This window comes from Macaca fascicularis, chromosome 18 (genome assembly GCF_037993035.2).
Source record: "Macaca fascicularis isolate 582-1 chromosome 18, T2T-MFA8v1.1".
NCBI classification, from domain to species: domain Eukaryota; kingdom Metazoa; phylum Chordata; class Mammalia; order Primates; family Cercopithecidae; genus Macaca; species Macaca fascicularis.
In genome coordinates, this window is record NC_088392.1 from 22681017 (window position 1) to 22706229 (window position 25213).

The window sequence follows — 25213 nt, forward strand, 5'->3', positions numbered from 1 at the left end:
TTCATGGCACCAAAGACAAAAGGTATGTGGAAAACTTCCTAATACCAAAATTTCCTGGTTGGGCACGGTGGTTCAGGCCTGTAATCCCAGCACTTTGGGAGGCCAAGGTGGAAGGATCACTTGAGCCCAGGAGTTCGAGATCAGCCTAGGCAACATAATGAGAACCCATCTCTACAAAAAATAGAATAATGAGTCAGGCATGGTGGCATGTGCCTGTGGTCCCAGCGAAGTGGGAGGATTGCTTGAGCCCAGGAGGTAGAGGCTGTGGTGAGTTGAGACAGCACCACTCATTCCAGCCTCAGCGACAGAGCAAGACCTTACCTCAAAAAAAATTCTTCCTTACTCTGAGTAAACAGGAGATCTTATAAAATAAACAACTCATGAGAACCCATTATTATACACCAGAAAACATATGAGTCAAAGGTAATCAGATGTTTTGCAAAGACTAGGTTATGTTAATTAAAACTTTAAATAAAAAACAGCATTAAGTAAACAGCAGTTTATTATTACGTGATGATAGCGCACGGTTGATGGATTCTTCAGAAGCAAGAGCTTTTTCTTGTACACAACCTGGGTTATTAAAATTGCTGTGCCTTTTTACGACATCGAAGCATATGGTAATTAGCCCATATCCAAGAGCTGATGTCTTCTTGGTATTCCAAAGGGGGATTTATTACTATTCCAGAAGATAATTTGCTCTTTAAATTAAAAACCAGCTAGATCGGTGCATTAACTACATTGGCATTGATTTTCCCAAGAACACAAGCCCTTTCTCATCATGGCTTCATAAAATAATTTGATCCGTCAGTTAATGAAGAAGAGTCCATGGACACAATTATCCTCCCACCTGAAGAAACAAATCCATGTATGGCCTGTAGCAGCTACTGACTAACCAAGTTTGCTCTGTATTATATAAGTTTCCTCTTGTATTATTTGACAGGTTTGAGGAATTAATCTCAAATTCCTGGACATTACGAAGTTGGATATGATAAAAACCCAGGAAAATGATGTGAGAGAAAAATACAACTTTAGGTATATCCTAGCCCAAAGGCAAGCTAATATATTTTGGGCTGTCAGCAACCTAAACACATAAAAGAGCAAAAAACAGTGTGGTTGTCCATTCATGTGCCTTATAAACATTGTATGGATCTAAAGGTATCACTTTCCAGACTGACTTCTACTTAACAGGCAAAAGTTTATTTAGGACATTGTATGTAATCCAAGCATCCAAAGAATATCAACGTTTCAGAGCTTACATTCCAAATACTTCCTTGTACTAAGAAGTAATGCATAATAAGCTCATTCATTCAACATCTGATGAGAATTTAATCATGTGTAAAGCACTATACTAGAACATAAGGGGATGAGAAAAGGCATAAAACCATCCCTGGCCTCACAGAAGCTTTGAGAAAAGGATGCAAAAGGAGACATATATAGAACTACCTATAAATACAAGATAGAGTGCAATGAGAGCCAGGAGTAAGGTAAAAATAAAGTACTATGAGAGAGTAGAGGAGCGAGACCACGACTAGGGTGGGGGTGGCCCAGGGAGCCCTTGGATGGGAAGAGGGGCTGAGAAGTGAGGCAGCGGGTGAGGTGGGGGCACCCCTCCCAGGGGAGCCTGTGGAGTGTTATGCCCAGTGGGGTGGTGAAAGCCCCAGAAAGCACAAAGGAAAATGCCACCCAGCAGAGGACAACCTGGCTGGGGTGGGGTGGGGAGCGCCTCGAGGCATCTGGTCTCCACTTGGAAGGAAAGGGGAAGCCACAGAGGCAGCAGTGAGAGCGGACGCTGAGGTGGAAGGACCACTCAGGGTCAGCGCCTCCAAGGAGTCCTGGCAGCCACTTGGCCCAGCGTGGGAACTTGCGGTTTAATCTTCCATGAACTTCCATGGTTGATACCCACTGTCACCAGCCAGTCCCTCCTGCACGCCTCAGAGGGCACCCAAAGCTGTGCGCTTGAGTGCTCGCTCTGTCCTTTAGGGGTGTGAACTGTGTGCCTCTCACAGACCCCCAGAGCTGTTTTCTTTTGTGCTACTTTTCCCAGGGGGTTTCCTACAGAGTTACAGGTAATTAAAGGCCAGATAGTTTATAGGAATGTGCTTTTTATACTAGTTAATAATCCCAGGTAAGAGAACTGGGGTTGCTTTTCTCTAAAAGAGCATAAGTGTTTGGCGGGGTGGGGGGCGGGGGTGGCGGTAGCTGGAAGGGTGGAAGGAGAGGAAGGAAAGGGAAAATTGAATACATTTTTATACTAGCCATTACCAGCTGCTGGCAAATGTTCACTGTATCCATGGGGTGGGGGGAATCCCAGTTTCACTTATCAGCAGTTAAAAGTGGCAAATGTTTTGTCCTTAGTTTCATCTAATTGTGTATCAGTCTTAAAAACTGAGACTCCAGATTAGCTTACTGGGAAATACGAGACACAAAAATTAGGGCTGTCTTTCCTAGGCAAAGATTGTCTTACAGGCAAAAATGCATTTGTCGTGTGCCAGGCAATTGGTACAGTGGGGGAATCAGCCAGACTAAATTATTCTCAGGGGTCAGAAAACAGCCAACTGACACAGAATTAGACAAATGGAGTCAGTGCATTTAAAACTGAACTCATGGTGCTAGATTCATTGCACTACACTCTAACCACTTTTAATATAGAAATATTGCTCGCCAATTTTCACTTCTCTCTCCTCTCGAGGCACAGAGAAAAGACGACTACACTTCCCAGCCTCCTTGTGATCAGGGAAGGCCATCTTACTAGTTTCAGCTGATGAGAAAAGGTGACCTGTCTCACCTCCGAGTGGAGGCCGTGAAAAGCTCCGGCGCAAACTTCAGTCAGCCTAGTTCTCTGTGTGACCATGTGGGTGGGTCGGCCGGCCTGGGTCTCTGTGTGACCATGTGGATCCGAATGCCTGCCAACCTATGATGACAGGTAGTTACGAATGAGAAATAAACCTGGGATGTGTTAAGCCACTAAGATTTTAGGGCATTCTGACACAACTCTCTTTTTTAATGACCATCACACCAGTGGGTTTCTCGGTGGACAGCCAGAGGAAAAATAGGGTGCTAACTTTATGAGCAGATCACAAGTCTCTATAGGACATAAAGTTGTATGCCTGCATAAATGAAGTTTCTTTTCATTAAAAAAAAAACTTGACTAAAACTCCGGTCCACAGTCCAGCAATAATAATCCTTTGCTTCAAAGCTGCATAGAGATACATTTTCTCACTCTAATTTGTAGGAGACGTTGCAGAAATTCTTTTCTCACACATCATTTCTAATAATATCACTTCATATAAACACAATTTTCAATGCAACGAGATAAGGGATCGCCTACCTATTTTTAGACGCTCTCCCAGTTGTGAGAGAGCACTGTTGTTCATATACATTCGGAGTAACCTCCAAGCTTTCACGCTGGTAACTGCTTCACATTTGCCAAGAGTGAGATTTGCCAATAGCATCAAGCAAGGGACAGACAGTATCATCTATTTCACCTTACATTTGTGAAATATAATCAAACAATGGGTTTGGATCTATTTTAGACCGTCCAGTTCAATGACGAATATGGATCTATTTTTACAACAAACACGTTGCACTTTAATAAGATTAGCAAAACAAATCTGGTTGTTGAATTTCCCTGTTAAACTTCCTGATAAATGATTGGTGCATTAGTCATTTCTTTGTTTCTTCCTTCATTTGTTCGTTCATTCTATAAATATGTATTTGGAGCCTGCTTTGTGCCAAGCAGAGTGGGCTCTGAATGTCTGAAGTCTAATGTCTAGGAGTTTATAATGATATTAATTTATAGTAAAATATCTGATCATTGAATAGTCAGTAGTTACGGATATTTTGTTTTAATCATACAAATAGATGAGTATTAAACATATCTTTTTTCATGGCTACATGGGGACTTGATGAATAAGAAATAAAGTCTCTGAAAGTCAATTTACTTAATTTCACTAAGGAAATCATGACTATCAATGGTATACAATGCTGGGGTAAGACCCTGATTCATGAGTGCAATTAAGGCAGAATTTGAACTTATAAAAAGCTGCATATGTATTTATAATTTGTGCATATAGATTTCAAGGGATTTTATAACTCTGGTGACCCTAAAATATGTAGAATCCATAGAAGACATTCTCCTGCCTCGGACACCAAAGACACTCAATAAATACTTGGTGGTGATGAGGTGTCAAGTGGAGGCTTCCTTCCCCTAATTACTAAGAGCTTCTCTTGCTTCAGTTGCTCTCACCCTCTGCAGCTACTGTGGCTGGTAGAACGGGCCCCTGAGCATATGTAGCTGACTCATCTTACACCTCGAGAGGCATGCTTGCTGCAGGCTGTGTCCAAAACACACTTCTGTTTATAACCTTATTTTAAAAGCACTTTAAAAACCAGATTCTTGTAGTAAACATATTAAAAAGTCAATAAACAGAATAGCTTGGTTCATTGGTTCTCCGCTGCTTTTTCCATCAAATCAGACATGCCATGTCTCATAGGCCATATACTCCAAGGCTGCAACCCAGCAGCATGCAGGGGCATCAGCAATCCTGCTGACTTCCTCCCACCTGCCCCTCAGCCTCTCGCACGCAACAAAAAGTTTAAAGATGCAACTGAGCATTCAGTTGTTAGAGCAAAAACCTTGAATCTGAGCTAATTTACACACAGAGTATACAGTAAACTTAGCAGGTTATTATCAAATTTACTTGTGAAAACATTCACGACTCATCTGGCACGCTTGTCACTGAACCATCACTGGTCATTTATTCATTTATTTTTACAAGTGATCTAGTTAAAGTATCATGCAGATTGACTTCGTGGTACTGCAGTAGAAATACCTAAATTCTCAGAATAAAACATGGAACCCTTAACATGGTAACTATGTTTAAACTCAGGCCTTTCCTTTTGTCTGTGTACTTCCATTTATGCCTCTGGGTGTGTGGTGTAAGAAATGAAGCTGAATCTATACTGAGAACATGGGATGACTATAATACCTTGTTGTGATATTTACTAACTGGAAGAAATATGAACCATTAGTTATTGGAACTTTTTAGTTTTTTTGAAGCAAGTTTGCAGTATCTACCTGTAATGCAGAGAATGCTGCATAGTGAACATTCAAGGTTCAAAACACATTTCACTTAGCACCTCAAAGAAAAAAAAAGGCAACAGCCCTCAGTGGCACTATTGAGGCACATTTGGTCAGCATCCTCACACGGTTTTGGAAATAAAGTTAACATTAACCAAAATTTCCTTTCTCTTTCATTCTGCAATAGCAAACCAAAGATTTTAGTTAAAAAAAAAAACATTAGTGCTGGCTTCGGCAGCACATATACTAAAATTGGAACGATACAGAGAAGATTAGCATGGCCCCTGCGCAAGGATGACACGCAAATTCGTGAAGTGTTCCATATTTTTAAAAAATACAAAAAGCTAGCCGGGCGAGGTGGCGGGCGCCTGTAGTCCCAGCTACTCGGGAGGCTGAGGCAGGAGAATGGCGTGAACCCGGGAGGCGGAGCTTGCAGTGAGCTGAGATCCGGCCACTGCACTCCAGCCCAGGTGACAGAGCGAGACTCCGTCTCAAAAAAAAAAAAAAAAAAAAAAAACAAAACATTAAACTATAAAATTCAGTGAAATCACTCACTGTTCTTTTTCACTATACAAAATTCCCCCACAAAACAATTACCAAATCATAAAACAGCCTACCTTGTATCCTATGAAAAGTCTTAGATAAACAGTGTGATACTTATATTTCCATAACTTATTCCTTTTCGAATTTTATTTTACAACAAGAAATTTTATGATAGGTTTTCTTAAACTAAGAGACTACTCAGGGTTACTTATGCATGTTTCCATGGGTTGCATAAACAAAGATTACAATTAAAAAGCAGGAAAAAAACAGAGAACCCGGCTTTTCAGCAGATGTTTTCTCTCTCTTCACTTCATGTGGTCTAATGGAGGTATCTGTGCTCTTTTTTGTTTATACCTTGACATAGAAGTAACATGAGACTTCTCCACAGCCTGCTATCAAATTTTTTCTGAAAGTTGGTAGAGGAATGGCAAAATTTCAGTGGGAATTACTGGGTGGGCAAATTAGTCAGGCATGAATTAGCAAAGTTCTACTGTTACTTGACTTTAAAGCTTGTTTCCTGTAACATTCAAGATCGTGCTCAGCTGTATACGAATTTGAAGTATGAACTACACACGATTACATATGCATGACTGATTATCATTATCGCTGGTATCTTACTTTTTTCTTTAACGGTTGTGAGAGAATCTGCCCCAACCTCTGTTAGAAAAAGCAAATGGACTCTGCTCTCTTACTCACTATTCCTCCAAGCAAAACACACAGGCACATGCACAACGCACACACACGCAGCTCACAAAAGGACAATGACCTAAATTAAAGCCACAACACAATGACTGCATTGTCTCTAAAGCTGAATGTTTTCTTCTTGAAAAAACATGACACAGAAGGAAGCAAAGGGAAATATGCATGACAAGACCTCTGTAAGACCGCATATTGCAGAAATATTTACACAGAAAAGGTTTTCAGATGGCCCAAGAACACAAAAGCAGTATGAACAAAAGTTTAGATTCTGCTCCATAAAGTCAGAACTTAACTACTTTAATTTGTCTAATTCCACGCTGCCCAGAGCTGTGGTGCAGAGGTGAACTCGTGATCCTGAGGGAGGCTGGTCTCTAGCGCATGCAACATAATTCTACTCTATGGACTCCATGGGCAGGAGGCCTACACTAGAAGAGAAGTGGTATGCTCCTCTAGCTTTCTTCTTGGGCATTTATCTTACATATCCTATTTAAACTGCAATTACTGAACAACATGCTGTCCTCTATTCATCTGTAAAGCAAGCATGCAGTTGTCTGAATTATTTGGCAGCAGGTAAACAGAAATGAATGAGCCTGGAATTTCATGCTGGGTTGAGAGCTGCCTTTTTGATCATATGGACCTTTTAGCTCCTTAGCAGGATAAAGTTAAATGAGGACAAAGTTAAAGTTGAACAATGCCAAATTCTAAGAGCCCAGCAAAAATAAATAAATAAATAAATAAACAAATAAATAAATAAAATAAAGAAAAAGAAAGAAGTGCTTTAAAACAGCTCTCCTAGTTTCTCAAGTATTATCAACACTCTAAGCACACTAAATTCCTTTTGTGTAAATGTTACCCTGCAGTTGTTCATTCTGGGCAAAGGAAAAGGTTATATTATTATGGTCAAAGAACAATCAAATGTCCCCATATATCCCTGGCCTTCTGGGAAAATCTCTACTGGCCACCATAGATGACTCTCAAATCATGAAAATTTCCAAATGCAGTTTATGCACATAAGGAGCGCCTCCTGGGTCAGGACAATGTCTTCTTCATCACTGCGGTCCCAATACCTAGCATAGCACTTACTGGTGTTTAATATTCAATTCAGTTCAATTTTCCACACCAACCTATCTCAATTAGCACTACTGTGTGCTATGGATCAGCTATCAGTTTGACATTTCAAGCTGCCGGGATTATCATGAAAATGATGAAGCCCTCAGTCAGCTGAGACAGACTTACACATTCTGAAACAGTTTTTGTACTGGTAAAGGCCATTTTATCAACATGATAAAGACTGCAGACTAGATAAGTATAATATAATTTATTGTCTTCACAGGATGCCCTCAAAACACCCACTAATATAGAAGCTTATGACTACATTAAATGCAGGGGAGCTACCAAAATTGAAAAGAACACGGCAGTTTCAATAAAGTATTTAAAAAACACTTTATATAAGACTCACCTTTCAGAATAGGACAGCAAATTTTTTCCAGTGTCAAGTTAGCATCTTAAATTGGCACCTTTACTGATACAATGATGACCTCACTGAAACTCTGAGGACTGGGGTGGCATCTACTTATATTCTATAGAACACAGCACTGTACTTCTACAGGCAAATATTCAAACATCAAATGTCTGCAGTGCTCATTTGACGTTTACATTAACACAAATAATTCACAGTTGGCTATGTTCAGGTTTTTAATAAATTACATTTATATTCCTTACCACCCTAGACTTAAATACACCCATGGTGAGTGTCTGTCTATAAACACCGACATTAGGTAAGAATGTGTATGTATTTGCAAAATGCTCTAATATTCTGAAGTGTGTCTAAATAAGAACTTAAGGTATGAAAATTGTGTATAGCTACTTAGAAAAGAGGTTAAATTCTTTTCATAGGTGAGCAAACTGTACCTTAGAACATAATGTTCAATTCATTGTGTAAGCAAGATAACAGCTTACTGAACATGTTGTTTAAATAAGATTTGTAGGGTAAAGAGTTGAAGAATGAGGAAAACAACTGGCTATAAAGTTCATCTAATATTTACTTTAATTTCAATATCCTGCTTCCATAAAACAGGTTGATTAAAAGCATCTGAATGTTAGAAAGAGCCAGCTTTCAAAAAAGAACAGGTTTCAATAAAACCACCTTTGCAAAAATTATAACAGTGAGCTGATCTAACCCAGTCTCCTCTTGCTTTTAGCTTTCAAGCTGCCTTGATTATTCCTGGGCTTGGGCTGGGCTAGCTTTGGTGGATATTTAGTTTATAGTTTAAATGATAATAAGCCTAACCCAAAACTCAGCAGCCTTTGTATAGCTAATTAAAGGGCATCAGGCTAGGGGTAGGAGAGGAATCTGAATTCTGCTAAAGTGTAGACTAGTCACAAGATATGTCCTACAGATAACATCACTATGATAGACTGGCCTCTTGAGATATCTTTTCGGATTTTTCGCATGTTTGACACCCATGGCTCCACCTGGTCCTGCCAACCCCACTCCTGTGGCCCCACCCTGAAGCAACTCCACTCAGGAAGACGGCTTAGACTCCTTATGATTTCTTCTCTGCCCCAACCAATCAGCAGCAAGCACTCATTTCTAGCCATCCCCATCCCTTCTCCCAATCTGCCTTTGAAAAACCTCTCATCTACGAGCCTTCAAGGAGATTGATTTGATAATAATGCCCACTCCCGCATGGCATGGCCAGCCTCAGGTCGATGAAACTTTCTTTACTGCAATACCATGGTCTTTATTTGTGCTATGGGCAGGAAGAACCCGTTTGGTGGTTATATCAACATCTGTGTTCTAGGAGTGAGAATGCCAGTTTTATTCACTGGACTAGTCTAGAATTTCTCCCAGATTCAAGTTAGAAAGAGCTAGTTTAAGTGCATGAGAGCTGATCATTCATCCTATAGATTTTATAAATAATCTCTGTTATCTATTGCTTTCTATTAGAATAGAGTAGTACCAGAGCCCGGTCTGAGGGAAAGTCCTGACTGAAGGCATGGGAAAAACCTCAATGGAAGAAAAATCCAGAAAAGAAAGGATATACATTTTGCATGGTAGATTTGTGTGTGTTTTCCAACCTGTCCTAATAGACAATTTAGAAGAGTAAACAGTACTAGCTAAGGATGTCAACTCCAACTCCTGACCTTCCTGGAAAACAAAACAAAATAACAGAATAATTTATATTAATTTCTTTTTTCTTGTGTGTGTTTGTGTTTTTTTTTTTTTTTTTTTTTTTTTTTTTGGAGACTTGCTCTGTCACCCAGGCTGGAGTGCAGTGGCGCGATCTCGGCTCACTGCAAGCTCTGCCTCCCGGGTTTACACCATTCTCCTGCCTCAGCCTCCCGAGTAGCTGGGACTACAGGCGCCTGCCACCATGCCTGGCTAATGTTTTTTTTTTGTATTTTTAGTAGAGACAGGGTTTCACCATATTAGCCAGGACGGTCTCCTGACCTCATGATCCACCGCGCCCGTTCCAACTTATATTAATTTCTATAACATGGCAAAATTTAGGTATTCACAAAAAAACTTGAAACTTAAAAGGCCATTTTTCCTGGAACAAATTTGGGTTTTTCTGTTAAGTACCTTAGGGCAAATTTAACACATTCATTCAGCCAACAAGTATTTATTGTCTGTTACCTTCAATACATAATACTAGGTGGAATGCGTGAACACGACACAAAAGCAAGAAAAAACCCAGGAAATTACTAGGTATCTTCACAAACACCCTTTCCACTTGCAGACTTACTTTTTCCAAATGTGTAGTGGAATACAAAAACAGAAACATGTCTCCAGTTATAAGAAAGAAACTTGGAGTTCACCAAGATGACTCCACCATGTCTTAAAACAATAATGTGATCACAGTAAGACTGGAGAGTTAAGGAGCACAGAATAAGATGGGCAAAAACAAGAAGCACTATTAAGATCATTATGAAATTAAGATAAACCTAAAGAAATTTTAGGTACCTTAAATGGAGTTATCCAATACAGTAAGAGTAAGAATTGAAGTTAGTAAAAAACTCAGCTAACTAAAAATTAATTACCCAAGTAATCATCCTCTTAAGATTTCTCTAAGACTTCTTTCTTTCTCTCTCTCATTCATTCATTCATTCATTCAGAGATGGAGTCTCATTCTATCATCTAGTCCAGGGTGCAGTGGTGCGATCTCAGCTCACTGCAACTTCTGCCTCCCTGGTTCAAGCAATTCTCCTGCCTCAGCCTCCCGAGTAGCTGGGATTACAGGCGTTCGCCATAATACCTGGCTAATTTTTATATTTTTAATAGAGATTAGGTTTCACCATACTGGCCAGGCTGGTCTTGAACTCCTGACCTGAAGTGATCTGCCCACCTTGGCCTCCCAAAGTGCTGAGATTACAGTCATGAGAAGCCAACACACTTGGCCTTTAGGACTTCTGCATAAGACCAACAAATTAATTGAAAGAAAGCTACCTACGGAGATTAAAACATCAAAAGGCAAACCATACAAGGATATTATACTTTTAAGACATTTCTACATATGACCAAGATTTACAGAGGAATTTTGCTATGGTCACATTCTAAGGAAACTTTCACAGACTTAAAGGAAAAATTAAATCAGTGCAAACTCAAAAATCCAAATGTATAGCTGTCAGGTTAACTATATATAGGTCACTGATAATTTATTATGCTTTTGTTAGGTTTTAGCTTCCCACCCCCCATTATTTAAGCAAGCAACAGAGTTTGGACTAGATTTGAGAGCAACATTTACTCTCATTGCTAATGCAAAATATTAATAGGACATGTCTTCACATGTTGTTTTCAACACACTTCACATGTAACTTTTTAACACGGGAGTACACATATATTAGCCTTCATATTCATAGAATTCAAAAAATGAAGATTCACTTTGTTTTTTGATTTTTGAGACAGGAACTCAGTCTGTTATTCACACTGAGGTGCTGTGGCATGATCCTGGCTCATTGTAGCCTCAACCTTCTGGGCTCAGGCGATTCTCCTGCCTCAGCCTCCTGAGAAGCTGGAAGTACAGGTTTGTGCCATCGTGCTTGGCTAATTTTTGCTTTTTTTTTTTTTTTTTTTTTTGTAGACATGGGGTTCCACCATTTTGCCAAGGCTACTCTTGAACTCCTGGGCTCAAGTGATTGACCCACCTTGGCCTCCCAAAGTGCTGAGATTACAGGCATGAGCCACTGCACCTGGCCACACTTACCTTGTCAAACAGCATGTATATTTCTTGAGTGCAAGAGGCCATCTTTCCAACTTAAATTCCCCATCACAGACACTGGCAAAGCCAGACACATATAATGATATTTCAAATATTTAAGTGTTCATGACTTCTATATGAAATGCACTGTGTGTCACGTGAAGCTGGAATCCATTGTATCCAAAATGGTATTTCTAGCAGCTTACATTTTCTATTTAGTTTTCCTCACCATACTGCTATCCAGACCAATTTACACAATTTCTAAACCAAAGTGAAATAAAAAGTTATACACAAGGAAAAACTTCAGGAACAACGCACATTTCTCTGAGTTAGTATCTAGAGCAGATGATGCCTTCAGCTCTAAAGCTGCTGTCGTTTTCATGATTGCAGCAGTGACACGCATCACCTGTGAGCGTGCTCCTGGGGAAAAGTAATTTAGAAACTGGGAGATAGCTCCACTGGGTGATGACACGATGGGAATAAACAAGGAAAAAACAAAAACTCAAGTCAGCAGTATAAGCAAGTAGTCATCTACTTAAAGGAAAATAATCCCTATTAATCCTCTTAAGATGTGAGGCAGAGGCACAGCCTCAGTGGAAACCAAGAAAGTGATGCCAGAAGTAATAATCCAAGCTCCCCATAAGGGAAGAGGATGATTCTGAAGGGTTGGTAATACACACACCTGTTTGGTGCCAACCATTATATCTGCAAAAAGAAGCACGTGAGAACTCTTTAAATATTAAATTCCAAGCAATGCGATGATATCCTAAGAAAATGACGCAACAATGTAAGACGAGCAAGTTCTTTATTTCTCAAAGCAGATTTTAGAATCCTTGAATTAAATTTTTTCACTTTCCCTCCCCCTAAGCAACCAAAATCACAATTCCCTGATTAAGTCAGTGATAGAGAAAGACCCCATTAATCCAGAAGCTGAGTTTTTGTGTTGAGAACTACCAAGCTGGGCATGGTGGCTCACACCTGCAATTCCAGCATTTTGGGAGGCAGACGCAGGCAGATCACTTGAGTTCAGGAGTTCAAGACCAGCCTGAGCAATATGGCAAAACCCCATCTCTACAAAAAAATACAAAAATTAGCTGGGCATGGTGGTGCACACCTGTAGTCCCAGCGACTCACGAGGCTGAGGTGGGAGGATGGCTTGAGGCTGGGAGGTGGAGGCTGCAGTGAGCTGAGAATGCGCTACTGCACTCCAACGTGGGTGATAGAGCCAGACTTTGCCTCTAAGGAAAAAAACAAAAAACAAAACAAAAAAAAACCCCTAGCCGGAGACCAATTTGCAGACCAATTTTCATTTTAGCTATAAAAACTATAAAAGATGAACTAAAATTACAAAGAAATGGTTCACTGATTCTTTCAACTATCATTTTGCCACTTCAAATCTCAAACTAAATCTTTAAAGTGAGTTCTGTAACATCACAGCCTTAAGATATTTTGCAATTAAGTTTCAAATAGCAGGATAATTACGTTTGCCTACAATCCTCTCTTCAGAGTTTAACTTCTGTTATCACCCACTCTTTAGCAAAAGATGAACCAACTTGTAGCATTTATTTCACCTCTGGAACAGAAAATTTTTCAAAAAGTTATACTTGCTATATATTCACCTCTTTGGTGGTTAGAAATAAAGTCTAAAGTATTTCCTCAATCTGGACATGTAAAGTATCTCAACAATTTGGACAGCACAGGACTTCCGGACAGTACATGTATCTAACCAGAATTTACTAACTTTAATAAAAACACTTACTGTGATGATCATGCAAACATTAATCAGATGCTACTTGCTTTTTTTTTTTTTTTTTAAGGTGCAGTAAAATAAATAAATAAAGAAATATAACTCCTCACACATACAAAGAAAGCCAAGACACCATTAGAACATGTCTGGACTTGAATAGGAATTCTACAACTTTGAAGTTTTAAATTTCACGGCACACCCAAACTAGGCATAAAATAGTATCCAGAATACATTAGATTCATATGGATTCAGCATGTTTCAAAACACACCTGTAGGCCAGGTGTGGTGGCTCATGTCTGTAATCCCAGCAATCTGGGAGCCCAAGGCCGGTAGATCATTCGAGGTCAGGGGTACGAGACCAGCCTGGCCAACATGATGAAACCCCGCCTCTACTAAAAATACAAAAATTAGCCAAGTATGGTGGCACATGCCTGTAATCCCAGCTACTCGGGAGGCTGAGGCAGGAGAATCACTTGAACCTGGGAGGTGGAGGTTGCAGTGAGCCAAGATCACACTACTGCACTCCAGCCTGGGCAACAGAGCAAGACCTTATCTCAAACACACACACACACACACACACACACAATCATCTCATCGTGGAGTTAGCTTCTTGTAGACTTTCAGAATGGGTCCTTTTATAGGGGCCATAAACCACATGACCACTCACTAGTCCTCAGGCTTCCGGCACCAGATGTGGGTTCTGAGCACACACACAATCTGGCTTTACAAGCAGCAGCAGGGGGAAGTACTTCATTCGGGGAAAAAAGCATGTAACTTGGTAACTATTTAGCACCTCCTTCTCTGGCAGTGATCAATCAGGAAACCCTCTGCTGGAAGCATCTACTCAGAATTTTAAAAATCATGCAGTTCTTGCTGCTGAAATTTATGAGCATGTAGATGAGAGAGAGTATGTATCATGGATGAGGACGGGGAGAGCAGGAGTGCCCCACGTGAGCCACAAACAGGAAAGTACAGGAGCTGGCCCGTGTGCCACACTGCCTAGTGCCAACCATACAGCAGTCCCAGCCACCCGCTTTCCATATAGCCCTGTGGGGTTAATGACATCACTCCCGATAGTACCTATGGCACCATTCTCTATGGCCATGGTGTAAAAATGGGTTTATAATCAAACAAAATATCCAGATACGTGATTCAATACGCTTCGGTCTGCAAACGTCAATTTTCTAAAAAGTTTTTCAAAGAACATTGAATATTTGATATACAACATTTACTGAAAAGAACAAGATGATATAAAATCAGGTTGCCCATAAGACTGGGTGTACCCATGTGCAATGAAGATATTACCAGAAGTTACCAGCACTTCTACTCGTATAACTCCCTCTCTGCTACCACCATCAAAAGCAACTCCACCCCAAAAAGCTTTCTGTCTCACAGAAAGTGTATCTTGATAACCACCTGCGACAGTATAATAAAGACAGATTATTCATTTTGCTAGCACAGTCCCTTATTTCTCTTCTTGCTAATATTGAGCTCCCACTAACACATTTTACTCTTCACTTTCAAAAGCTACTTCGAGGAAAAAAAAATCAACAACAGTACTCAATTTCACTGCAATCAGCATTCGACATCATGTTGGCCAGGATTTCATCAAACTTTCCCGAGAGGGTCCTCATTTCAATTTCCCAAGTGGTTCTCCTTGCTAGGCCCAAAGAAGATGATAAAAATACATATGATTAGCATATTAGTTTGCTAAGACTGCTGTAACAAAGTACCACAAACTTGAGTAGCTCAAACAATGGAAATTAATTGTTTAAAGTTCTGGAGGCTGGAAGTCCAAGATCAAGATACGGGCAGGAAGATTCCATGGTCTCCCCTGCCTTCTGGAGGATTGCTGGCAATCTTTGGAGTTCCCTGCCTTGTAGAAGCATCGCCTGATCTCTGCCTTCATCTTTCCATGGCATTCCCCTGGTGTGCATGTCTGTCTGTGAGTCTAAATCTTCCCTTTTTTATATGGCTACCAGTCAGATTAGGGTCCACATTCATGACCTCTTTTTTTTTTTTTTTTTTTTTTTTTTGAGACGGAGTCTTGCTCTGTCGCCCAGGTGGGAGTGCAGTGGCACAATCTCGGCTCACTGCAAGCTCCACCTCCTGGGTTCACGTCATTCTCCTGCCTCAGCCTCCTGAGTAGCTGGGACTATAGGCGTCCGCCAACATGACCGGCTAATTTTTTGTATTTTTAGTAGAGATGGGGTTTCACCGTGTTAGCCAGGATGGTCTCGATCTCCTGACCTCGTGATCCGCCCACCTGGGCCTCCCAAAGTGCTGGGATTACAGGCGTTGAGCCACCGCGGCCAGCCTCATGACCTCATCTTAACTTGACTCCATCTGCAAGAGGGTCTGCAAAGACCCTATTTTCAAATAAGTGCACATTCAGAGGTACTGATAGGATTTCATATCTTTTTTGGGGGACACAATTCAACCTGTAGCAATGAGCAATAATGGGGTGGCCAGGTAAGTTACCTTTTCAAAAGGGATTTCTCACAAGACAAGGGTATGTTGTGTACCATCAGCAGCTGGCTTCAGGACTTACTGCCTGACTTTTTTTTAAGAGTAAGGATTTTTTAATTGCCCCAAAGCCTCAGGATCATTAAGGTGGACTAAGGGATCATACTGTAGTCTTTAGTGCTGTTCTCAAATATTGCATCTCTCCCCTCCTCTGGGTAATGGTAAAAATGTACTTCCCAATCTGAAATGGCATGGCCACGTGACTTGCTTTGTCCAGTAAAATATGAGTGGCAGTGATGTGTGCCACTTTCGAACACAGGCTTTAAAGGGCAGTGTATGGGCTGGGCACGGTGGCTCACACCTGTAATTCCAGTACTTTGGGAGGCCGAGGTGGATGGATCACCTGAGGTCAGGAGCTTGAGACCAGCCTGACCAACATGGTGAAACCCTGTCTCTACTAAAAATACAGAAATTAGCTGGGCATGGTGGCACGCACCTGTAGTCCCAGCTACTCAGGAGGCTGAGGCAGGAGAATTGCTTAAACCCGGAAGGTGGAGGTTGCAGTGAGCCGAGATTGTGCTGCTGCACTCCAGCCTGGGTGACAGAGCGAGACCCTGTCTCTAAGTAAATAAATAAATAAATAAGGCAGTGTGCAATTTACCACATTCCTTTGACCTATGGCAGTGATGGTGAAGGCACAATGGGATTAGCTGTCATCATCCTGGGGACTCTTGGTGACGACAGAGAATTCTGCTCTCTTGCTGACACACATTGTTTGTGTATTGTGAGTAAGAAAATCACCCTTTGTGGGCGAATCCACTGATGTGGTTTGTTATGCAGCATGATCAATATGATCTAGCCTATCCTTGACTGATACAGACGGGAATTTCCCAAATTGAATGTGTTCTCTATATTTCCTTAGGTTTTTCTTTTCTCTATGTTATTAGGAAAGGGAAGTCCATTTCATGAGCTCATATAGAGTAACAAAATTAAATGTAGAATGTTATACCCATCCATACCGCTAATTTACCCTGCTTACTGAAAACACGCGAACTCAGCTGGGGCAACAAAACGTGCAAGAGAAGCCATGTAGATCAAGGCCCAGTCAGGCCAACTCACTGACATAAGCCAAAATTCATTTGTTCATTTACTCAACTGTTCAGTGGGTGCCTACTTTTTATTTTTAGGTCAACTGGATTGATCCAAAAGGTACTGACTTATCTTTTATTTAATTTCAGTCACTGACATTACAAACACGTTTTGCAATCAATTACTACATTTATTTAAACTGCTCGCAGTATAAATTTCAGCGGTGTCTTCAAATCAGATAGAGAAATAGATATGAGGATGAGGAGTCATTCGATCCCTCGCTTTCTAGAAAGAGCTCCTTCTTGTCCCTCCTTTGAGGTGACAGGACTACATTTACCAGCTAATGACAGCATTTTAACCAAATTAGAAAACGCTCCTGATTACCATAAACACAACGAACAAATGGAAACAAGCCAGCACAAACTATGCACCACTCACGCGGATATTTTGTGAAATTCAGAGAGACCTTTGCCAGCCTGACTTTTAAAAATAACTGTATAAATAACTGGATACAATCTTACCTTTTAATTTAAAAATGTTTATTAAACATTTTATAGTTTTTTTTCTGTTTTTTTGAGATGGAATCTCGCTGTCGCCCAGGCTGGAGTGCAGTGGTGCCATCTCAGCTCACTACAAGCTCTGCCTCCAGGGTTCACGCCATTCTCCTGCTTCAGCCTCCTGAGTAGCTGGGACTACAGGCGCCCACCACCACGCCCGGCTAATTTTTTGTATTTTTAGTAGAAATGGGATTTCAGAGTGTTAGCCAGGATGGTCTCGATCTTCTGACCTCTTGATCCCCTGCCTCGGCCTCCCAAAGTCCTGGGATTACAGGCGTGAGCCACCGCGCCTGGCCAACATTTTATAGTTTTAAAACTGTTCTGATCAACCAGATGTAATGCATTAAGGAAAAAAAAAGGGCAGTTTTTTTTTTTTTTTCTTTTCTTTTTCCTCCAAAACAGCTGCCACAAGGTTTGGGAAGTTGTTATTGACTCGTTTGTAATACCGTGCTTTTGTTAATATTGTTTGGTAGGTGTGGAGAGCTAGGACAATAAATAATTACCTAATAATTAAGAGACTTTATAACATAAAGAAGGGGACCATGTGGTAGCAGTTGACAGAAAATATGGTGAGAACTGTGCCAAAGGGTGGGCAGAAAGACACAGAACCATAACAAAAGGCCACCCACTTCAACAGGTTTTTACATCCTGTACTACACAGTAATGCTAAGGTATTCTGTTGGAAGTCTTCTATTTCCATCTCAGCTATCCTTTCCAGTTTAAAAAAAAAAAAAAAAAAAAAAAAAAAGAGAGAGAGAGACTTGAAAATATAGGCTGGGCACAGTGGCTCACACTTGTAATCTCAGCAGTTTGGGAAGCCAGGGCGGGATGACTGCTTGAGCTCAGGAGTTCAAGACCTGCTTGGGCAACATAGTGAGACACCTTATGTACAAAAAATAAAAGATTAGCTGGGTATGATGATGCATGCCTGTAGTCCAAGCTACTCAGGAGGCTGAGGCGGGAGGATCGCTTGAGCCCAGAGGTTCAAGGCTGCAGTGAGCCATGATCGCACGCCACTGTACTCCAGCCTGGGCAACAGAGTGAGATCTGTCTCAGGAAACAAAAGAAGAAAAGGAAATACAGCAGAGTTTGAGAAATGTCACATTAGTGGAAAGTAATTAATTATAAAATAAGTCATTTTCTTGATTAATCTTTTAAATTACATTGGTCATTTTTAAATGACCCTCAAATAGGTCACAATGAATGAATTTCTTGGTTATGCGACTATATGCCATACTGACTTTCTTAATATTTCCACAATGAACATAGTAATGATGGTTGGAAACAGCAGAAAAAATGTTTTTAACATAATTTTAAAATACTGCTTCTCAGATTCAGCCCTCTCTCTGAATTCCCCACAATACTGCTTCCCTGCCCCTTATCTTCTCTCTGTGGCGGTGCTTTCCTAGTAGAAGCACACAGGTAGCTTCCTTGACAGGCTCCATGAATCCACTGCACAACCAACAAGTCTACAGAACTGCCCAATCCGCCCAGGCTTGCGCTCGCTCTGCCTCCTAAATCCCTGCCACATCTGGTCTTTGCACCCAGCCTCACCCAGTCTGCTCCATGGCTCTCCTTTCTTTTTTTTTCAAAGTCCAGCTCAAGTGTGCCTCCCTCAACACCTGCCCAGAAAGCTCTCCTAACCAGGCCAGCCCCTGGTGCTCTCTTCCCTACACAGGTGGATAGTGGCATGGAACACACAGATAGTGGCATGGACTGGACAGTGGCATGGGCCACACACTCGGAGGCAATGGGAAAGGCCAGAGGCATCATCTGCCTTTGAAAGCGATGCAGCCAGGTGCAGTAGCTGCTCAGGAGGCCGAGGCAGAAGGATCACGTGAGCCCAGGAGTTCGAGACCAGCCTGGGAAACATAGTGAGACCCCATCCCCAAAACAAAACAAATAACCCCTCCCTCCCCCAAGAAAATACATACAGTACCTACTAGCACAGTGTGGCTTATAAACTAGATGGTTTGCTGAGTGTGCTTCAGGGATGGAAGGGGTTGGAACCCTGACACCACCACCTAGCCTAGCTTAGAGCAGGAACCACAAAAATCAGAGAGCTTTTTCTCTGCTCAACATCCGTGTATGTTACAACTAAGTGTATAATGCTTATTTGTGAATGTACTTTAGAAACTTGTGTGTAACGTACATTCAGAACGGACTAAATAGAGGCCAAAATATTTACTATCTGGCCCTTTACAGAAAGTTTGCTAACTCCTGATTTAGAGCATAAAACACATTCTTGTCAAATCATGCAGTGCCAATTACATCACAGAGCATGTGCAACAAAAAGGTGATCAATGCAAAGTCCCAGCTCTCAGGCGGCTTACAAAGAGATCCCAGACCTCACTTCAACAAAAAATCCTACTGACACCACTGCCTCGGGAAGAACATCTGCATACCTGCTTAAACACACTTCCCCAGTGGTACTTCTTTTCCTCTCAATCGGGTACTGAACTTCTAAGACGGGCCTATTCTCCTGAGATTTTCTCATTTCTATGCCTTCTTGCTGGAAATGTCCTTCTTTGCAAGTATAAATCCTATGCCTTTTTCAGGACCCTTGTTCACACCTCTCATCCTATGCAGCCTTTCAGCATCCTCAATTCTGAGAATCCATAGTTTTTATCCATTTGTGTCTTCCTCTTCAACTGAACTTCTACTACTTAGTTCAGTCCATTCTGTTATGTGCATTATCTTTTCAGTACCTGCCTCTCTCATTAGACTGGAAGCTCTGTGGGGGCGGGGGCTGTATCACTTTGGACTCTCTCATCTTAACTAACGCATTAAACAAGTATAATCGGCTGGGCACGGTGGCTCATGGTTGTAATCCCAGCACTTTGGGAGGCCAAAGTGGGCAGATCACTTGAGGCCAGGAGTTTGAGACCAGCCTGGCCAACATAGCAAAACTCCATCTCTACTATAATACAAAAAAATCAGCTGGGTGTGCTGGCACACACCTGTAACCCCGGCTACTTGGGAGGCTGAGGCAGGGGAATCACTTGAACCTGGGAGACAGAGGTGGCAGTGAGCCGAGACTGCGCCACTGCACTCCAGCCTGGGCGACAGAGTGAGACTCTATCTCAAAAAAAAAAAAAAAAAAAAAAAAGAAAAAGAAAAAGATAATCAAATATATAACTGTGTGAACAATTTTATTCTGAAAATCTCCATCTTCAAAAAATTTTCAACCTAGTTTGAGACAGATATGACAGAGAAGACAGACACGCAAACATAGATGGCACAATGATGGCGGTAGGAACGGGGCAGAGTGAAGGGGCTGAAGGCTCCTGCAGAGGGGCCACAAGGAATAAAGGCAGGGACGGGCCCGGTATCATGGAGTGTTTGTGGGTGTGGGGACATGCTGGGAAATGCAAGTCGATTCACCTGATTGGTAATGGAGGACCGTATGGGGTGTTGGCAGAACAGGAGAGAATAAGATTTGTAAACGTCACACTTTTGAGTTATAATGTGGGAAATGGATTAGAAGGGGTCCGTCTGGAGGTGGTTAAGTCTCTAACCAGGTAGGAAACTCCTCCGAATAAGAGGCTGGCCACAGCCGTGGCAGCGAAGAGGCAGGAGCGGCAGGGCCTGGCCACCAGACAGACGTGGAAGATGAAAGAGAGACAAGGGGCTTCCAGGGTTTCTCATCTTCAGATAGCGAGGGCCATGCTGAAGGGTCAGAGCCCGACTCCAGAGCCGACCACACTGTACACCATTGACTGTGAAAGGCATGCATTTCCGGAGGAGAGAAAGACTCCTGAGTTTCTTATGCCTATGTGAACTTCAATTCTATCGAAGAACTACATGGGATTATGGACGTGCTTCAATTTTTTTTTTTAATTGTGAAAAAGAAGGAATCTTGGATATTTCTCAAACAATGACCTGGAAGGAGAAAACAAGCTAGGAGAAAATATTTCTGAGGCAGTTTTTAATGAGGCATCATTCAATATCTTTAAGACAAAGTCTTCTCAAAGAGGACCATGGACACCCTGTGTTGGAATCCCTTGGGCATATATAAAACACTGATAAGTGATTTCTGACCATAGCCTAGCCAGACCGACCCGTTATGATATTACAACAATGTAGAAGTAGTTAAAAATAAGCTAGCAGAACAAGCCAATGCATTTCTTTAAAAAACAGCATAAACAGAATCTCAAAACGTAAAACATACAGGCTATTTTAATATGAAACATTTTATATCTTTAAATGTATAGTATCTTCATAGTTGGTTAAAAATAATAAAAATAAATTTCAGGTCAGTATCTGTGGAACCCCAGAAACAGATTTTGGAGCAAAGTTTGAAACCACAGGTTTTAATTACACCATTTATACCCACTGAGAAGCAAGCCAGAGGGTGAGAAGGTGACCCATGAACTAGCACGCCACTGTCACCTAGCTGCCGAGAGGCCTGGGGAGACTGCCACAATTACAAGTCAAGATTTACCACATGAACAAGATGCCTGGTGGACTTTTCTTTTCACCGCTACCAGGCTCTAAACAACCCACTACGCTCTCATCTGGGACTATACTACCCTCCCTCCAGCCCCCAGGAAGAGAGCTCCTGACATACAAGCCAGAGCCTGCCTTTCTCTGCTGCCTCAGGGATTATCCTAGGATTACTATCCTCTATTTTATTTGTTGCTTATGTTTTCAGCAGAGCGTTGTTTTTTCTCTTCTCCATTGTGCCCCTCACCTGGCACGACCCATGGGGTACAAAGATCAAATCAAAGTTCTGAGGCACAGCTGGCTCAGAGAAGCCAAGATACACAGGATTCCCCATCCATAGCCAAATTCCTTTTCTCCTCTTCCTTGGCCCTTCTTCCTGAGACCTGCCACGCAGTCCCCCTTCTGACATGGCTCTATGTCTGGCACTGAAAAGCCAGGGGTAGCACAGCCAACCTGGAGCCTTGGCACTAAAATATATATACTCCCCAAGGGAAAAACAAAGTCTCTCTACACAGAAACGTTTGAACAACAGCAGGACATGGTCCACTCCACCAAAATGCCTTCGCACGATTATATCAAAGCTCGTAACCAGGGACACAGGCACTCCAGCAGCTACAGACCCTGCAATATGCCCAGTTCAGATGGAAGGCTTTGCTCAGTGCATCGTGAGGCTTTCCTTCACTGTTTCCAGCTTAAAATCCTCCTTAAGTAGTCTGGGAATGGATGGGAGCTATTAACTTCACCTAGTAAGCATTTTATTAATAATAATAATAATAATAATAATATTATAGCTGATCACAATTGTAAAACACATTAGCATTTACGAAGATCTTAAAGTTACCCTCATTAATTCCTTACATAAACTCTATTGCAAGTATTGTCATTTTACAAATAAGGAAACAGATTCAGAAAAGTTAAGTCACCAGGTTTCATAGAATTTGTCAGAAAATGAACATTAGGGCTGGGCATGGTGGCTCACGCCTGTAATCCCAGCACTTTGAAAGGCCGAGGTGGGCAGATTATCCGAGGTCAGGAGTTCAAGACCAGCCTGGCCAACATGGTGAAAACCCATCTCTACCAAAAATACAAAAATTAGCCGGGTGTGGTGGCAGGTGCCTGTAATCCCAGCTACTCAGGAGGCTAAGACAGGAGAATCGCTTGAACCTGGGAGGCAGAGGTTGCAGTGAGCTGAGACGGCGCCACTGCACTCTAGCCTGGGTGACAGAGTGAGACTCCGTCTCGGAAAACAACAACAACAACAACAACAACAACAACAACAACAACAAAAACCCAAAAAGAAAATTAACATTAAATCGAGTACTTTATGTATGAAATAAGACCTAAACATGAAACCAGTTTCTTTTTTCTTTTTTTTTTTTTGCTATTACCTTGAATGAGAATTTAATAAACCATTTGGTTTAAAGTGTGAGAAGAGGCCAAAGACTTAAACGATCCACTTGTTCCTGCTGGCACTAGTCCACACGGCACCAAAAAGATGACTGCCAAGCTCAGGGGCCTGCAGAGCTGCTTAGGAAATGGGACCTGACCGCTCCCTACCTTCAATGCTCCCCTTACCTTCAATGCCCACAGGGGATTTTCATGTGCAGCCAGGGTGCAGACTTCCTGCTTGTTAAGTTTTCCTGCCCTCAGCCATTCCATCCTTCTCCAACTGAAATGCCTCCAACCCACAAGTCTCCGCGGGGTAATGGGTGAGGGATGCTAAGGGTGCCGTGCTCAGCCATGAAGCCTGGGCATCAGCAGCACCCAAGACGTGCAGGTGAGTCAGGGGCAGGCTGATGCAGCAGCCAGACCACTACTCCCCGCAAGAAGGCCTCGTATCAGACTCTCTGGGGACTTCACACACTCATCTTCAGGACGTATAACCTGGCCCGTGTTACCTCTTCAAATGACCCAAGAAATGGGAGATTATTTGCTTGTCAAATTTTCTTTTTTGGTCTAGTAAGATGTGTGTGGGTGGTTAATCACGACAAGGAAAAAAATCCATTCAAGTATAGTTGACCCTTGAACGAGATGGGTTTGAACTGCATGAGTTCACTTATTATATGAGGATTTTCTTCTGCCTCTGCCACCCGTGACAGCAAGACCAACCCCTCCTCTTCCTGCTCAGCCTACTCAGTGTGAGGACAGTGAGGATGTAGACTTTACAATGATCCATTTCCACTTAATAAATAGCAAATATACTTTCTCTTCCTTATGATTTTAAACATGTTTTCTCTAGCTTTATTATGAGAATACAGTTTTCAATTTTTATAACATAAAATATATGTGCTAATCAACTGTTTAAGTTATCAGTAAGGCTTCTGTCAACAGTAGGCTACTACTAGTTAAATTGTGGGGGAGTCAAAAGATTTTCAACTATGTGTTAGGGTGTTGACACCCCAGCCTCCACTTTGTTCAAGGGTCAACTATATGTAGGTATGATTTACAATTGATACTGCTTATTGTGATTTTGAATGCAATAGCAGATTTCATTTTATAGCAAACTTAGTTAAATCAGATGCTACAGAAATAAAATTATTATAGAAACTCAACCCATTTACTGAGCACCTACTACATAAAAAACTTATTACCAAGTGCTAAGGTGACAGAGCCCCACAGGACACAATATCTGATGTGAAATTCACTAGGATTTGACAAGGAAGACAATTAAGACTACCAACCTCCTACTGAACCATTCTTTATTATTGGGAATAAGTCCTTCATCATCTGCCTATTAAATCAGATTAAAAAGTACTGGATCTTGGTGCAGGTCTAGGCTAAGAGCTCTTCTCTTTCTATAACTTTTAAGAATATAGTGAATTTCCTTAAACTACAAATCTTCTGTCCTTCAAGTTGAATGATTCTACTCCTGACAACAAAACACCTACTCTTGCAACTCCCTTGGGGCAGTGCAGCTGTTTATCAGCTGTCTAAGCCAAGTGCATCCCTGAACTGTTTGGTCTACACATCCTGTGCGTGGCTGCCCTCCTCCAGCTTCCGGGAAAACAACTGGGCCAAGCACTCCTCCATCCCACACTCCAGGGAGCTCACCTACAGGAGGAGGCAAAGTTCAAACCTCCTAGGACTAAATGTTAAGGACACTGTCTCTTCTGGTTATATGTCACTAACAAACCAGTTGACAAGTTCAGAGCTCAACACGACAGCCACTTACTATCTCTCAGGAATGTGGAGACTGGGCAGATCAGTGGCCTCTTATGTGACTACAGTTGGATGGTGATGGGCTGGAACATCCAAGACGACTTCACTCACCCGCCTGACACTTGGAGATGGCTAGAAAGTTGGAACTTCTCTCTAAGTGGCTCACTTCAGGGCCTTTAGGTGGCAGCTGGACCCCCAAAGCAAGCTATTCTAAAAGGCAGGAAGT

General features: G+C 41.7%; 1 protein-coding gene and 1 non-coding gene across 51 annotated transcripts in view; one reads left to right on the forward strand and one right to left on the reverse strand.

The window, feature by feature from the left end:
* NEDD4L (NEDD4 like E3 ubiquitin protein ligase) overlaps nucleotides 1-25213 on the reverse strand; it is a 368857-nt gene that overhangs the window by 108272 nt on the left and 235372 nt on the right. The window lies entirely within an intron of this gene.
* Nucleotides 5303-5409, forward strand: LOC123570151 (U6 spliceosomal RNA). The gene has a single exon (XR_006694143.2). It is a non-coding gene; the product is annotated as a U6 spliceosomal RNA (small nuclear RNA).